Source organism: Sciurus vulgaris, assembly GCF_902686455.1.
Source record: "Sciurus vulgaris genome assembly, chromosome: 3".
Classification (NCBI taxonomy): Eukaryota; Metazoa; Chordata; class Mammalia; order Rodentia; family Sciuridae; genus Sciurus; species Sciurus vulgaris.
This window is the reverse complement of record NC_136463.1, coordinates 51,948,878-51,965,450: the sequence shown is the minus strand read 5'-3', so window position 1 is coordinate 51,965,450 and position 16,573 is coordinate 51,948,878. Positions and strand designations below refer to the sequence as shown.

The 16,573-nt window shown below is 46.0% G+C and overlaps 1 protein-coding gene across 2 annotated transcripts in view; it reads right to left on the bottom strand.

Moving 5' to 3' along the window:
• The window catches only part of GAS7 (growth arrest specific 7), a 229,584-nt gene that overhangs the window by 167,973 nt on the left and 45,038 nt on the right, over positions 1–16,573 (bottom strand). The window lies entirely within an intron of this gene.

The following is a 16,573-nucleotide window of genomic DNA, read 5'->3' as shown; positions in this document are numbered from 1 at the left end:
GACTTACAAAGTAAAGAGTTTTATTTTAGTTCACAGTTCTAGCAATTCAAGAGTGTGGTGCCAGTAGCTGCAGGGATTTTGGCGAGGGTCTCATGGAGGACAGCATCACATGGCAGGAGCACATATCAGAGTGATGAGCAGACACATGCATAAGAGGTCAAAACACCAAGGAGCATTTCACTTTACAACAACCCACTCTCAAGACACCTAATCCAGTCCTTCAAGACCCAATTTACTTACTCTCTTGAGACTTACCCCAGTCTTTCAAGAAAACAGTAAACTATTCATGAGGATGGAGCCCCATGATCTAATTTCCTCTTAAAGCTGCATCACTTCTCAACATTCTTACATTAGGAGTCAAATTTCAATGTGAGTTTTTGGGGGAGCACACCATATCCCAAACATAGCAGATGAAGTGCATGCAGATGGGCACTCTAGGAACAGCAGACCGTGCTGCTTGGACTCTGGAGAGAGATGACTTGAATATAATTCTTGGCTCTCCTACTCGCTGGCTAGGTGACGCTGGAGAAATTAACTTCTTTGTGACTCAGTTATACCCTATGTAAAACAGGCCTGGTAATACTCACAGGTCTGTTATGAAGATTAAAGGAGCAGATAAAAGTCAAGTGTTGGGTAAATAGTGTTATATGAATGCTATCTGTTATTACTAAGTACTCCTGAATTGACAAATCACCTTTGAGGCCATAAGCACATTTTTTGGTTGAGAAGCGTGGTAAGTAGAGGCAGGGTGTGATGGTTTAGATGTGGTATCCCCAAAAGCTCACGTGTGAGACACTACAAGAAGGTCCAGAGGAGAAGTGATTGGGTTGTAAGAGTCTTCACCAGACCAGTGATTCAATCCCCTGTTAGGGATTCACTGAGTGGTAACTGAAGTGGTGGGGTGTGACAGGAGGAGGTAAGAATTGAGGCTTAGCTTTGGGTATATATTTTGTATCTGCAGAGAGCTGCTTCCCCATGCCACTTCCCTCCACCATGATGTTCTGCTTCACCCTGAGCCCCAAGGAATGCAGCCTAATGTCCATGCATTGAGACTGCGGAAACTGTGAGCACCCAAATAAACCTTTCCTCCTCTAAAATTGTTCTGGTCAGATCTTTTTGTCACAGCAGTGAAAAAGTTGACTAAATCACAGGGGGTTCTGAAGATCTAACCTTAGACCACGGCAAGTTCTTTCCTGTTCCTCCTGTTCTCTCCCATATCCAACCTCATTCCTCCAACTGAGTCTCAAAAGCCCAGAAGATTCCTGAATGCCACAAGCACCCAGTAAAGAACTTGGTATTACTCCATGTTCATTTCCGAAACTAACTCCCATAGGGAAAGACCTGATAGGTCCCAGGGCTGCCTGGAGCTCTGTGAGCTACTGCCACGAAGTCTCTCAATGCACAAGGTCACTGTATCACCGTTCACCAAGGGCACAGAGATATGTTCAAGAGGCCACACTCAGCACCCAGTCAAAACTCCATACTCACAATGGCATTAGCACCACATCCCTTAGAGGTGGCAAGAGGAAAGGAAAGCGACATCAGAGGACAGGACTTACCAGCTGCATGGTTCCTAGAATCCCCCGAGAGCATGCCTTCTTGTCTGTAAACGGGGTGAAGCCTGCCACATTGCTCCCCCAGGCACACCCACCAGGGGACTCTCAGAAACTGCTAAAGCCTCCAATCCAGGAAGTCTGTGTATTTTCTTACATCTTTCTCTTCCACCCAAGACTTGCAAATGATGCTTGCTTTCTCCCTTGCAAGGTGACATGTACCCAAGCTAGCATTTCTAGAAGCCTTTGCCAGACCCATGTGTTCTGAGAGAGGGCCCCGACACCATCCACTTGAGGCGTTTTCCCAAATACTTGGGTTTAGGTGTGTGGCCCTGTTCAAACTCTCCAAGACACACCCATTTCCTCAGACCAAGCGAGGGGCCACCTGGGGGCTGGCTCACCAACAACTTGGCACCAGAAGGGCAGTCTCCCTGCTGATGTGAGAGCTGATTGCTGGGGTGGTTAACAGCCATAGAAAGTGGGGGAAGGAAGGGCCCCTGGCTGGAGGTGGAAAGTCCAGCTTCCGATCGTAGCTGCCATACACAGCAAGCTATTCATTTCCATGGAGCCTGGCATTTGAACCCATAAACTTCAAACCCCACCTCACACAGACGTAGAATTAACTGAAATGTGTAAAAAACGTGCAGGCTGAAGTTTTCTTTTTCCTTTTTAAAGCTGTTTGGGAGACTCCATGTTCAAACCAATAAAATTTTGACATCTACTTATTTCGCCTCTGGATGGAGCATGTGCAGTCTGAGTTGCTGGGTGCTCGACACCCACTGAAGTCACCTGCTGAACTTGGGTCAGGATTGCAAGCTGTTTTCCAACATCCTGGTTAGAGCTGTGCATCAGAATTCCCTGGGGAGCATGTTGCAATAGGGATCACTGAGCCTCACTCTAGGGTTCTGATTTGTCTTGTCTGGGGCGGGCCTGAGAATATGCAACTCCATCTAGCAAGTTCCAGGTTGATGCTGGTGCCATAGGCCCAGGGACCACGCTTTCAGAAGCCCTGACTCCTCTGCAATTTAAAGAGTAGCAAGTGTGTTAAAGATCACCCAAATGAGGCCAAGAAGAGCTGGGGGACACTCCACATTCTTTTTCTTTTCTTATTTGCAATGTTGGGATGGAACTGAGGGCCTCATGCACGCCAAACAAGTGCTCTACCTCTAGCTATACCTCCAGCCTCTCTCCACACCACCTGTCTGTTAATGGCATTTGGTCTGGTCCTGGTGTTGAAATGACTCTCTGATATTCCATTTTATACCTCAGACCTAAGAGAAGAAGTTCTAGAAACCTGTTGACCACTCTCTCAATCTCTGGCCCCAATGGGTTCTGTTTACCATCCTTGGGGTTGCAAGAAAATGTTGCAAAGGTCCCTAGGCTACTAAGCCACCTCCCAATACTCAGCTGCCAGCTCCTCCCAGAGCTTGCTCCCTCTCTAAACCTGAGCTCCACTCCACCCTTCCAGGAATGGATGGCAGGGGTTAATCCTTGAGGGATCACAGTCAGAGACTGAAGTTTAAGGCCCACAGATAAGAGAAGAGGCATCCCAGAGCCGTGGCCCCACTGATTTAAGGACAAGCCTCTTCATCTTGGGTAGAGTCTGGAGATGGTGGGTTTCCTGGGGGCGCTGGGCAGGCATGCACGTACACTGGACCCAGTGTCCCAGCTATACAATGCACAAGAGGCCAGCAGGGCAGGCAGCCAGGGCCCACTCATGCCAGTACCATCTGGGAGCCCTTGCCAGGCCTCGGAGGGTCGGCTGAAGAAGCTGGACTCTGTCCTGGGGCACAGTTGGGCTCTATTCTTATCTCAAGGGGGAATGTGTGACTCTCCTTCCCATGAATGGGGGTCCCTGGCGAGGCAGAGGAGGAAACAGAGCCGTCACTGTGTTGGAGAGAGCTCCCCACGCGGCTCCCACCTCCAACCAGCCCCTTGTGGTGGCGGGGCCTTACACAAGCTTTCAACAAGGAAAGGCCAAGCTGAAGGCAGACATGGAAGTGGACAGTCCAAGCCCCAGTGCAGACTGCCCACCGCTCACACTGCAAGACTTGGGCCAGGGAGGCCTGACCAGAAATTCACACACGCACAGGTGCCCAGTGAGACCTAGAGGACAACATAGCCTACATGACACAATTCCTTACCAAATCCCAAAGGAAGGAGCCCAGACAGCCCATGCACGCCACACACACAAGCCCCCTGGTGATATGGGCCTCCTGCCTGCCTAGCTCCAATAACACACTGTCTGCAGGTGGCAACAGATCTCATTGAAAGCTCTCTTAAGGCCTGCAAATGCCCACTGGGACCAGCAAATGGGGCACCAGGAATCCTTAAGGACTGTAGCTTGGCACAAACTCTGTAAAGAGCAATAAGACAGCGTGAGCCAACGTGAATGCCGCTCACATGTAAAAACACTCTCCAGGAATTTAATCTCAGTGAGAAAACACAGGGTCACAAGAATGTTACCTTCAGTGATTTTAATAATAGCAAAAGAAAAAAAAAAAAAAAGGAAGCAATGTCAACGTCCATCGCTAAGGGTTTATAAATAATAGGTCAACCAAACTATGAATTAATAGCAAAAACCAAAAATGCTATAGATAAATGTACTGGGAGAAATATACTTAAAGATATTAAGTTTAAAAAGAGAAAATCCCAGGTCACGCAATTGCATATATCATTACAAAGGAAGGAAAAAGGAGATTGTTCTGTCTGTCCCTGTAAAACAAAAGGGGAGTGAATGGTGTCAGGGTGTTGGGACAGGAGTTCAGGGCTGGGAATGAGGCCAGTGTGCAAGGGGGTCAGCTGAGGGTGGGAGCCACTGCAGGGTTTTGGCTAAGTCCTGCTCAGCCTTCCTCTGGATTGGCCTTAAAGGACTATGAAAACATCCGGAAAATATTTAGCTAGTAAGTGTTTTGGAAGCCCCTCCACACTGCTTTATTTATTAACACTTCCCTTCCACTCTCCTGACACACACACACACCCTTAGCATCAGCAGAGCCAGAGAGAACTGAACAGGGCTGACTCCATGGGAGTGGTGCCTGCTGTGGGGCTGCCCATCAGTGACCTGTTCTGATGTGTCACCCTCCTCCTAGCGCAGAGCAGCCCCCCAGATCTCATAGTAGGGACTGGGGCTGGGGCAGGATTCTGGTTTCCTGGCCACCCTATTGCCAGCAATGAGTGATCCAGGAACTCAAGGAAGGGCAAGGGTTAAATGCCATTCTTGCAAAGGGGTGGGGGGCTCCTTCTCAGACAGGGAAGAGCATTTGCTCCAACTGGTTCCCTTCTCCTGGAAATCCTCAGAGTTCTCAGGGAAGAAACCCTTGAATAATGAAAGGGTGTGAGGAGAAGAGGAGGGACGGAGAATTCACATGCACGTGAGAGTGTGTGCGTGCGTGCATACAAATACACCCCGCCCCTAAAGATTTGCCCCCTGTTCCTGAGAAGTCCCCAGAACTCAGGGAACCAACAGCTCTCTTTAGGAGGTTTGCAGTCAGTCCTGGTGTGAGGTATTAGGAAGAAAATAAGCTCCAGAACCAAAAGACTTTGATTCTACTTCCCAATGATAACAGAGCAAATAGCCAGTTCTGGGTTCAAATACCAGCTCTGACACCAGACCCGTGTGACCGTTCTTAGCCTCTTTGGATCTCTGTTTCCTTTCCTGGAGAGCCTGGTGTAGCTGAAAGGAGATAATAGCATCAGTAACTACGAGTCTGGGAACCCAGCTGTGCATGCAGGCTGCTTTCTGAATTTGTGACCTTGGGAGATTGATTGTGTGTGCCTCTATTGCTATTTCCTACGCATTGGGAAGGATATAACCTGATGGCTAGATGGGTCCAGTCTGTTGGTGGATTTTAGCCAGTGCACAGAGTTGTTAGTGGTTGTTTTTTATTTGAGTCAACTGGCAACATTTCAAGATTGGGAGATTTTGGTTTTGGATCTGGGCATGTATTCCCTCCCAGTGATTGGTTGATCCTGCCTATTTCTTATGACACACAATTCCTCAGACCTTTGTGACCTGTCTGGCCCCTAGCATTTGTGATCCCCAACTAGGGATGGTTCAACTTCTGTGATAGTGGGCATCAGATTTGTTCTGAAGAGTGGGGTTAGCTATCACAGTGACCTGGGGAGTCCTGGGAAGATAGCAACGCCTCCATCAGCCCCCAATCAGACCCTACCCCAGCTTATCTCAGAGAGTCCCTGATTTCCAGCAACCACCACATGGCCCTCTCCCTTCTACACAGACTGCAATGTGAATTTGAGCTGAACCTGGCCAAGGAGGTGAATCTGTAAATTTAGGCTGATGGGTCAGGGATGGGGGTGTTTTTGAACTTGGCCCCAAGGCCTGGAGGAGACATGGGCTTGAGGAACCACATGGAATGCTCATTTTTTTCTGGGCCCCAGAACTTCATCATCCACAGTCCCATCCACAACCCTGAAAGTATTTCAACTGTGTGCTCACCAAGGAATAGGCTCAGGCCAAATCCAGGGCTGGATGACACACTGCCCCTTGACAACTCTGGTTTTAAAGACATTAACCTGAACCAAGGAAATGTTGAATGTGGCAGAGAACCCCCCTAAGTCCAGAGCTGTGGCTGAAAAGCAGAAACTGATGGTCCCCTCTAAGATGCCAGCCAACCCCAGTCCTGTCCTAAACTCCCAAGCCTGGGCAAGTTCCAAGCAGGCTGTGTGGACCAGGGGAAAGTGATCTGAGTTAATCCGGGAACCCTAAGCTTCTCCCTGGAGATGCTAATTAAACACCAGATCCCTCACAAAGATCTGAGCAAACTGCAGGACCACCTCTCAGGCCACATAAGCTCTCTGCAGAGAACAGGCAAACACTGAGTCAGACGTCTAAACATCTGGGGCTTAGCTGATCCTCTGCTCTCTGGCAGTCAGCTGGGTGGACTCGGAAGAGAAGCAATGCTGGCAGGGGATGCAGGTCCAGTTTCCAGGGAGTCAAGCCAGGCCTGGGAGCCAAGCCGTCGACCCTGTCCTGGGCCAGGGCCCCAAGTCACACATGAGGCTGTGCGTGCATCCTCCCCAGCCCACACCAGCAGTTCCGGGGCGACTCCAACGCCCAACCCACACGTGGGAGGCAGAGGCCACAGGCGCTCTAGGATTCCATTCTGTGGTGGAGGTTTCGAGAGGAAACAATTCCCTAATCCTCTTCCTAAATCAAGGCCAAGAAACAACTTGCAAGAGAGTCCACAGACGACTGCTCCCTCTGCCTGGCTGTCCCTGTGCTGACCTCTTGTTGCCGAGAAGCCCTGAGCTGTCCTTAGAGGGAGGGGACCTGGGATGTGGATGGGAGGGGGAACTTGCAGTTCCTCATGTCCACAGACCCACGGCCCAGGCTCCCGCATTTGATGCAATCAGCTTTGACTTTCAATCCACAGTTCATCGAATTCCAGAGCAAGCAAAGGCCAAGCGCCTCCCCCTCTCCCCCTTCACTGGGTCAGAATACAAAACTCGGTTCACGTTACTTGTATTTGTTTGACAACATTGTTCATTGCCCGTTCACATTTTTTTTTAATGAAAAATATAAATGATCTTTAAAAATTCCAAACAAAATAATCTCATAATCTAAATGATGTTTTATCGATTTCTCCCTATGAATCCCTAGATTGGTATGAAAAGTTTCCTCACCCTTTGACTAAGTAACCACAGGCAAAAGGTATCTTGACCAAAAGGCCAAGATCATTCAATGGGAGAAGGACAGTCTTCTCAACAAACAATGCTGGGACAACAGGTATCACATAGAAAAGAGTGAGGCTGGACTTGTGCCCATACCAGGCACAGAAATCAACGCAAAACGGATCAAAGTCCTGAATGGCAGAGTTAAAACCATAAAACTCCTAGAAGAAAACACAGGTGTAAATCTTCAAGACCAGGAATTAGGTGATAATTTCTTAGTCATGACAACAAAAGCAGCGGAGACAAAAGAAAAAAGAATACCTAAACTGGCCTTCATCACAATGAATCTCCTGTGCTCCAAAAGACAGTAAAGAGGGTAAAAATTACAATCCACAGAGGAGGAAAGAAACTGAGCAAAGCATGTATCTGATAAAGGACTTTTATCTAGAATACAAAAAATACTTACAACTTAATAGTAAAGACACATGTCATTCAACTCAATTGGACAAATGGGCACAGACTCTGAATAGGCCTTTCTCCAAAGATCTCTCCAAATGGTCAGTAAGTGTAGGAAAGGGTGCCCAGCATCTGTAGTCTTCAGAGGAATGCAAATCAAAACCAGGGGGAGAGACCCACTAGAACAGCTAGAATAAAAAACATAGATGATAACAATGTTGGCTAGGCTGTGGAGAGCTGGAACCGTCACAGACTCCTGCTGGGAATATAAACTGGCGCAGCCACTTCAGAAAATAGTCTGGAGGAGCTGTCAGACTATTAATTAAATTACCGTCCAACCCAGCAATCCCACACCTAGCTATACATCCAAGAGAACTAAAACCACATGCCCACACAAAACATGTACACAAATGTACACAGCGGTATTGTTCCTAATAGCCAAAAAGTAGAAATGACCCAAATGCTCATCAATTGACGACAGATAAAGAAAATGTGATATATCCACACCAGTAGAATATTATTTGGATAGAAAAATAAAGTCCTGATACATGCTACAACATGGTGAAAGAAGTCAGACACAGAAAGATAACCTGTTGTATCATTCCATTGACGTGAGATGTTCAGAATACACAAATCTAGAAAGACAGAAAGCAGATGGGTGGTTGCAAAGGACCGGGGTGACTGGGGAGTGAGTGCTAATGAGTAGAGTTTCTTTCCAAAGTGATAAACGTGTTCTAAAATTGGCTATGGTAATGGTTGCACAACTCCGTGAACATACTAAAAACCACGGAATTATTCACTCTTACGTCAGTGAACCGTGTGCTATGAATTATATCTCAACAAAGCTGTTATCAAAAAATAAAAGCCGGTGCAGGGCACCCACCTGTAATCCCAGTGATGGGGAGGCTGAGGCAGGAAGACCCCAAGTTCAAAGCCAGCCTCAGCAACTTAGCAAGGCCCTGAGCAACTTAGCCAGATCCTGACTCAAAATAAAAAATAAAAAGATCTAAGGATGTGGTTCAGTGGTAAAGCACCTCTGGGTTCAATCCCTGGTATCAAAAACATTTTTTAATTAAAAAGTAAAAGGTGGCTGGCTGGGTGTAGTGGAATAGTGCTGATAGAGCATGATCAAGACCTGGGCTCCATCCAAGGCACCAGGAAAAAGAGGAAAAATACATACATAATAAATAAATAAAAAACAAGTAAGAGAAAAAAAAGAGAAATAAAGAAAACAGCTGAGTTTGCTGTTACTTCTCCACCCAGACCAGGGTGACACAACTGAACTCTGACACCATCCTGGACACTCCGGGTTGCTTACCACCCTTTCTCCTGCCATAGTGTCTCTTGCAGCAATTACATCTAGGCCTTTAAGAGGAGCACTTAAGCATTGGACATATAGCTCAGTTGGTAGAGTGCTTGCTTTGTATGCATAAAGCCCTGGGTTCAATCCCCAGCACAGCCCCCCAACTCCCACCAAAAAAAAGTAGCATATGATTGTTCAGATTATCTGTGATTGCTGAGATTTGTTTTCTCACCTAAACTTTGAGTTTCTGAACTTGGGGAGGGCCAGCAATGTCACTTGGCCAGCATTGGGAACCCTAAAGTCCCCTGAATTCCTGTGTGTGTAAGTGATGTCCTCATGAATATACAGATGCATGCTCATGACCCACGCTTCCTTCTCTCTGGCCTCCTTCCAGGTCCCCAGGGATCTGGTGACCATAACTAAACACCCTTCAAACTCATTTACCTCCGAGGCTTCACTCAGGTGCAATAGCAGCCACGTCTTCCTCAGAAGAACAGTACTTCCTCTAAATGTGGTTGGAAATTCCTGGTTGCCACTCCACATGCACACAAAGCTGACTGTCACTCTGGCCTCTGTGTCTAAGGTCCTGGCTCTGCCTCCACATGCCCTCACATTCAGAGACCATCACTCAGTCATCTGAAAATGATTTTTAAAGCGATTTAAAGTCTATTTAAAAGGAGGCTGGGAGTGCCTTTTCCCTAACATATAACAAAACTCAGAATCTTCTTATGCTACATTTTCAATCTGACTCAGGCTTAGAAGCTGCCCCCCCAAATCTCTTTTCTCCCTTGCTCCAGAAGACTTTAAGCCCCCCATGCCACAGGGACTTGGGTCTTTCTCTTCTGCAGGCATCCTTCTCTCATACATTTACCCTCTTTCCTGATCAGGCCCTCTCTCCCTCTCGATTTTATATTTCATTTTTAATTGAAAAATTAAAATTGCTTATGTTCATTATGTAGAACACCATGTTTTTAAAATATGAATACATTATGGCATGACTCCATGGAGTTAACTGACATGCATTACTTCATGTACATATCATATGTGAGAACACAAAATCTACTTCCAGAGATTTTCAAAATATTGTTATTATCAATTACAATTACCATGTCTGTCATTCAATAGATTTCTTGAGTTTATTTCTTCCAACTGATTTTGTTTTTTTTTTTTTTGTTTTTTTTTTTTTTTTTTGGTGGTACTGGAGATTAGACTCAGAAGAGATTAAACTCTACCACTGAGCTACATCCTCAATCTTTTTTATTTATTTATTTTTTTGTGTGAGACAAAATCTTACTAAATTTCTGAGGCTGGCCTCAAACTTGCAATCCTCCTACCCCAGCCTCCCAAGTTGCTGGGATTACAGATGTGCACCACTGTACCCCAATAACTAAAAGTTTTATAAATTCTGACCAACCTCTCCCTAATTTCCCACTCTAACCATCCCCAGTCCCCGGAAACTCCTTATACTCTCTGCTTCTATGAGGTCAACTTTTTGCAATCACATATAAGTGAGATTATTCTGTCTTTGTCTTGCTATGCCTGGCTTATTTCACCTGTCATAATGTTCTCCAGGTACACCCATATTGTCACAAATGACAGAATTTCCTTCTTTTTTAAGATGGATTAGTACTCCATTGTGTACATGTACCACATTTCCTTTATCCGTTGCTTTATCGATGGACACCTAGGTTGGTTCCATACCTTGGCTATTGTGAATGGTTCAAGGACAAGGGAGTTCAATTGTGTCTTTGATGTTTAAATTTCATTTCCTCTGGATATATAACCAGTAAGAGATTGCTGGACCACATGCCACCCCATTTTAAATTTCTTGAGGCACTACCACACTCCTTTCCAAAGTGGCCATACTCGTTTACACTCCCGCCCACCGTGTGCCAGGATCTCCATCCTCCACCAGAACCACCCCTTTCCCCTTTTTTCCTGAAACTAGTCTTCTGGACTGCATGGTGTGGTCCCTCTGCCCATTATACAGAACTGGATCTCTACCATCAAGGCCAGGAACTAAGCCAGCCAGAAAGCTTTCTCCTAGCTAATAAAGACAGCCAGAGTCAGAACAGGGAGCAGCTACGAATGGCCCACCTCACACTTCTGGGCTCCACTCGTTCAAGTTTGCAATCTCACCTTGCCATCCTGGTTTTACTGTGTGCTTTCCCACGCCCACAGGTGGGAACGAGATGGGCAGAGCTCCACACCGCCTTGCTTTTCTTTCCTAGCCACCTCTGAGCTTCAAACCCAGGGAGCACACAAGACATCTGCAAACCTCAGAACCAGGGGGTCAGGGTAGGGGCCACGGGGTCAGGGTGGGCTGCCCACTAGCCAAGGGGTGTGTTTTCAGTGCTCAGCCTGGATGCCCAAACACTGGGAAAGAAAGAAATTTCCAGCCGAGGAGTCAGAGCGGCATCTCAAGTTAGCAGAAAACAGCGGGGGAAAGACTGGAGGCTGAGACACCAGAAGTGATGAGACCTCGTCCCACTTCAGACTGGGCAGAGAGTTAAAGAGCCAGGGCAGAAAGAGGGCCCTGCACAGCTCCGGGAGGGTTCAGGCCAAAACCACACAAAAGGCTGTGGGCAGGGGGCTAGACGCCTTGAAGAAAAACACATGCCTCCCAAATGTTGTCTCTGTCTTTTATTAATTCATCACGACATCACCCATGGCCAAGTGTCCTGTGACTAACGCCAACTGTAACGGTGTGGTGTGAGGTCAACTTGCTCATCTGCCTTTCTGAAGGCATCTCCCAGGACCCAGGGGAGGCTGGTCCTGTGGGGAGGGACCCTCGGGACCCTCCCTGCAGCAGACCCAGCCTTGGCGTGTGCCTCGGGTCTCTGCCTCGGGACAGGACTTCTCTTGGAGTCATTTAAACCCTTCAATTATTTTCATCCCTCAGTCCAGCTGGAGGTTTGGAGAGTCCTCACTGGGGGTCCTCGGGGTTTCTCCTGACTCAGCGCAATGGTGCTGTGGAAAATGCAGGCCAGATTTCCCCAGACTGTAGAAGGCAGGGAGGCTGACACATTTACTTCTCACAGGAAAAGCCAAATCACTGTCTCTAAGATGAGACTTCCAATTCATCAGCAAACCCTGTCAGCACCTTCTGCAAAATGGACCCCAAAACCATTCTAATCACCCCACAAGGCTATCATCCCAACCTGAGTCACCATCCCCTCCTGCCTGCCTGCCTCAACTCATAACCAGCTCCAATCCATTCTCCACACGGCAGCCAGAGTGAATCTTCAAGAAAAGGAAATGGATCATGCGTCCCCCATGCCTCCAGTGGTTTTCCTCCATGTTTAGGCGAGGGGGAACAAAAGTGTCCCTGGGATGGTCCACAGGGTCCTGCAATATTGGACCTGCCTTGAACTCTCAGAGCTCCAGTCCTTCCCTTCTCCTGCCTGCACACCCACCTCAAGTATATAGGTATGACTGCCTCAGGGCCTTTGCACTTACTGTTTCATTGCCTAGAACATTCTTCTGCCAGATTTCCCTGTCTTCATTAAGTTCTCTGCTCAAATGTCCCCTTGGAAGGGTCTTCTCTGACCATCCCATTTAAAGTAAGCCTGTCATACAACCTGTCTCACTTTCCACCCTACCACCACCCCTTTATTTACCTTCAGAGCACTGATCACTCAGTTGGCACACAAATGGAAGTGTGGGTGTGCAATGCTGCCAACTCCACTGAGTCAGAAATCTGTCTACTGTCTTCCCAGTGTTCAGGAGAATTCCGGGAACGTTCTAGATCCTTCGGAATATTTGTTGAATGAATGAATGAATAAAAGAATTCTTGGTTGACTGAGGTACAATAATTGAGATCTCGATACCATCTCCTTTTATAGTTTTTTTTTTTTCGTGCTTCTTTTACACATGTAAAAACACTGAAATAAATGTAAAAGAAAACTACAGACTCGTCTTCAACCCTCTATCTCATTAGTAAAGAAGCAAGGTCGCATGTCACAGGTAAGGAAGCACCAGAGTGGGATGTTTGCTGAAAGGAATAACATCACATACTGGCTTGTCAAAGGTCAAAGGTGAGCGTGAGAACCAACTGACACCTAGAGTCCAGGTTTCCAGACACTGTCCTATAGCCTTCCATTGAGTTGCCTCTGATTTCAACATTCTTTCCTGCTAGAAAATCTATTAATATTGTTAATCATGTTAACGTACCGAAATGAAAAAAAAAAAAAATTCATCTTGAGAGATGCTGATGGGCATCATCTGATAAAATTCCACATCTGGTTTGAGGGTTTTAAAAAAACCCTCTTTTCGGTATTAAGACCAACCTAATCTCATACTCTCCATGAGGGCACCACAAAAAAACAGACATAAAAAGGATATTAAAATGCTAAATAGAATATATAAATGCTAATCTAAAACCAACAGCTAGTCTCAGAGTTATGAGGAAATTCCAGAGGAATTCCCATTACAGATAGGAATATGGCTATTTATTAGCATCCTTCTGGAACCATACATCATCAATAACCAATTTAAAAACATAATTAAATTTCACTCACAATAACAAGAATAAATATCAACATCATAGGAATAAACTTAATGGAAGTAATGCACAAGCCCTATGTGAAGAAACCATCTGTCCGTGGACAGAGTCAAACTTAATTATATATTACGTTCCTGGTTAGTATCAAGAACTGTGAAAGGTCTGAGATTTCTTACCCCAGTACCAGGAGCAAAGCAGATACTTGTGATTCTTAATTCCATTTAATCCTCCTAATTAATAACTCTCTGCCACGAGGTTATTAGCATTATGATTTTCTTTTGAAGGAAGAGGCACAGATCAGAAATTTTCCTAAAAGCTGCACAGCAAGGAAACTGAGACGCTCTGACTCCCAAGCCTGCCGTCTTCCCACCGACTCTATGTGTCTGCTTGGAAAGGATGTATTTCAGTTCTCAGAATTCTGTGTCTGCTAGGTTCTGGTTAGGGTAGGCCATTGGAAAGTTCTTGGGAGATGTGGTGAGTGGAAGGGAAATGACTGAGATCTTATGACTTCAAGATTCAGATATGGAGATAACAGCCTAACACAGACTCTTAGTCAGCCCCACACGGTGTAAAACCAATCCCTGTAAAGACTCTCTTTAAAAATGTATTTGTGTATGCATATGTACACGTGTGCTGTGGCTGGTGTATCTATGTGTGCATGTATATTTGAATGTCTATGTGTGTCTACCTCTGCAAGTGTATCTATATGTGTGTGCAGGTCCATGTCTGCAGGCATGTCTATACCTACATGTGCCAAGTGTCCATCTGTGTCTTTGTCTACCAGGATGACTATCTATACACATATCTATGTGTATATGTTCATGTCATATGTGTGTCTATAAGTACATCCATGTCTATGTCTGCAAGGGTGATTCTGTCTACATGTGTGTCCATGTACATGTTTATGTCTATATGTATGTTCATACCTATGTCTGTGGCATGTCTATACCTGCATGTTCTGCTGTGTATCTGCATCTATGCCTCCATGTAAGAGTCTCCACACGTCTGTGTACACACCTATGTTTACATCTGCTTCTCTGGTTGAACCCTGCCTGATGCCAGCACTGAGGTACTCCTGACCAGAGGTCCTGCAGAGGAGAGGTCGTCATGGTGTGGGAGTCTCTAGAGATGATAGAGGTGAACTCAAGTTGAAGGCTGGGGTGGTGGAAAGCAGCAGCAACTCAAGTCTACCACTCTGCCCCTCTAGGCTCCCAGATTAAACTGAAAAAGAATTACCAAGTCTCTTCTAGATGCATAGCCCTGCAGCTAAAGATGGTGGCCCACTGTCCCATTGTGCCCCAATGGCTCCCCAGGCAGGGACAGAGTGGTCTCTGTCAGCACCTCTAGCTGCTGGGAAGAGAGACTGCTGAGCCAGCCCCACAATGACATGAAACCAATCCTCATGAAGATTCTCCCTGAAAAGTGGTATCCCTGCGTGTGGATGTGCGATGTGTGCCTACGTCTGGTGTATCTCTGTGCCTCCATTCAGCTGTGCTTCTCTGGTAGCCCTGGAGAGGCAGCTTCTGGAGACCCAGGGAGGTGGCTTCAGGGTCCTGGTCCTCTCCCCTTCTGTAATTTCCTATCTTGGGAGGCCACTCACAGGCCACATCAAGGGGACATTTGAGCCACTGTTTGAATGAGTACCCAGGCAACACTGACCAGACCTCCAAATTCTAAGGGCAGATCCAAGTACCTTCAAAACCTGCAATTCTGAATTACTTCCCTCCAAAGACCCCATGTCCAGAGAAATGAAAGGGAGAGAGAGGGGGCAGTGGAGGTAGTTACTTAGAAAATGATGGTTCAACCAGACAGGAGCAGGACCAGAGCTCTGCAATCACACAAGTTCCAGGTCAAATTTTAGGTCTGCTAGGTACTAAGCCAAGGGGCTGGGGGAAAGTTCCTGTGCCCCTCTAGTCCTTGAACTCTGCTCCTCTGCAATGTGTATAATAATCGGTCATGGTGGTGCATGCCTATAATCTCTGCTACTTGAGAGTTTGAGGCAGGAGGATCACAAGTTCAAGGCCAGCCTCAGCAACTCAGCGGGATCCTATTTCATTCTTTTTTTTTTTTTTTTGGGGGGGGGGGGGTGCTGGGGATCGAACCCAGGGCCTTGTGCTTACAAGGCAAGCACTCTACCAACTGAGCTAACTCCTCAGCCCCGGGATCCTATTTCAAAATAAAACATAAAAAAGGGCTGAGGATGTAGCTCAGTGGTAAAGCACCCCTGGGTTCAATCTCCAGTACTGAAAAAAAATTAAATTAAAATGTATACAATAGCTACATTACAATACACGGTTGTGGAGAGGGTTAAAATTTTTAAATTCTTTTTAAAATAAGGTAAATGATAGCTATTTTTGTCAAGATTAACCCTCTACAGAATAATGTGGTCACCTCTCCTAGGGGTGAGTCAGTAGGTACTAAGAACAGAGGATAGAGTATATCACAACGTTATATAGTAGTTACCAAGATAACTACGAGAACTAAAAGCAGATTGTAAACCTTTCAAATTATCTGAGGAAACATGCACACAAAATTAGGTCTATAAAACAGACTATGTCATAAGCAACATATTTTTTAAAGGTTTAAAAACAGGAAACAAAATGAGAAAACTAAAACCAATCATAATTCTTAAAGGAAATGACTCTTAGATGTGATTAATGTATTTCAAACTTATGTAAATTTTTAAATTCCATGCAAACTTGATCAAATTGTGCAGCTTTATACGGAGGGACATACTGAACTCGGGGGTTCAGATATGAATAATAGGTTTGTGCTGTGAGCTGAACTGCATCTACCCTCCTACCTTCCCCCAAATCTCTATGCTGAACTTCTGCCCCCAAGTACCTTAGAATATAACCACAATGGAGAGAGGGTCTTTACAAAGGTAAGTAAGTAAAAGGATGAGGTCATGAAGAGTGGACTCTAATTCAATATGATCCCTGTCCTTATAAGAAGTTAGTACATAGACACATACAGAGAAGATCATGTGGAGACATGGGAAGAAACCCCAGGAGAGTCTCAGAAGCAGTCAGCCATGCTTCCATCTTCAAATCAGACTTCCAGTCTCCAGAACTGTGATAAAATAAATTCTGCCATTTGCAAACCCCCCCACCCCACACACAC